Source organism: Enhydra lutris, unplaced genomic scaffold, assembly GCF_002288905.1.
Source record: "Enhydra lutris kenyoni isolate GAN:26980312 unplaced genomic scaffold, ASM228890v2 scaffoldscaffold5698, whole genome shotgun sequence".
NCBI classification, from domain to species: domain Eukaryota; kingdom Metazoa; phylum Chordata; class Mammalia; order Carnivora; family Mustelidae; genus Enhydra; species Enhydra lutris.
Window position 1 is genome coordinate 1 of NW_019159782.1, and position 1,239 is coordinate 1,239.

At 39.2% G+C, this 1,239-nt stretch overlaps 1 pseudogene; it reads left to right on the top strand.

The window, feature by feature from the left end:
• The first annotated feature begins 484 nt into the window (after positions 1-484).
• LOC111140605 lies at positions 485-1,077 on the top strand (annotated as a pseudogene).
• Positions 1,078-1,239: the final 162 nt, after the last annotated feature.

Below are 1,239 nucleotides of genomic sequence, written 5' to 3' on the forward strand. Positions count from 1 at the left end.
AAGTCAAGCAGAGAGAGTCAATTATCATTTGGTTTCACTTATTTGTGGAGCATAACAAATGGCATGGAGGACAAGGGGAGTTAGAGAGGAGAAGGGAGTTGGGGGAAATTGGAAGGGGAGGTGAGCCATGAGAGACTATGGACTCTGAAAAACCATCTGAGGGGTTTGAAGCGGCGGGGAGTGGGAGGTTGGGGGAACCAGGTGGTGGGTATTGGAGAGGGCATGGATTGCATGGAGCACTGGGTGTGGTGCAAAAACAAGGAATACTGTTATGATGAAAAAAAATTAAATTAAAAAAATAAAAAAATAAAACAGGAATCATAATAAAAAAAATAATAAGATCAATAAACCTCTGGCGAGACTTATTCAAAAGAGAAGAGAAAGTACCAAAATTAATAAAATCATGAAGGAAGGGAAGAGATCACGACAAACACCAAAGTAATACAGACAATTTTAGGGAAGAAACAATAGTTACGTCATGAACATGGGGAAGCAAAAGAAAGCAAGGAAGTATGTGACTATGAAGCAAATGCTTAGTCTCCAAGATCAGAGGCTTAAAGAAAAGGATAGATTAAAACCTAAAAAAAGAAAAGAAAAGAAAGATCCCAGTGCACTCAAGGAAAGAGAAGCCCCCCAACATCCTTCCTGCTTATTCTTCTAATATAACACACAGCTGGGCCCACCTTACCACATCCTGGTTTATACCAACTTTATCAACTTTTCCATTAAAGCCAAACTTGACTTAGTACAGTCAATGATGGACTGTCTTTATGCCAAGTGTATCCCTTGTATAACTGACTGTGTAATGGCTGAAATTGAGAAACTGGGGCAAAAGCATTGAGTGTCTCTAAGGATTGCTAAAGATCCAAGATTTGAACGATTACCATGTGCACACAAAGGAACCTATGCACATGACTGCTTAGTGCAGAGAGTAACTCAGCACAAGTGTGACATTGTGGCCACAGTTGACTGAGACCTTAAATGAAGGATCCAGAAGATCCCTGGAGTTCCCATCATGTACATTTCTAACCATAGGTACAACATGGAGTGGATGCCAGATGATGAAGGAGTCCCTCGGTTCTTATTCTTCTTTTTTTTTTTTTTTTTTTTTTTGCTTCACCATTTTTTTTTTTTAATTTTATTTTTTTTAAACATATAATATCTTTTTATCCCCAGGGGTACAGGTCTGTGAATCGCCAGGTTTACACACTTCACAGCACTCACCATAGCACATACCCC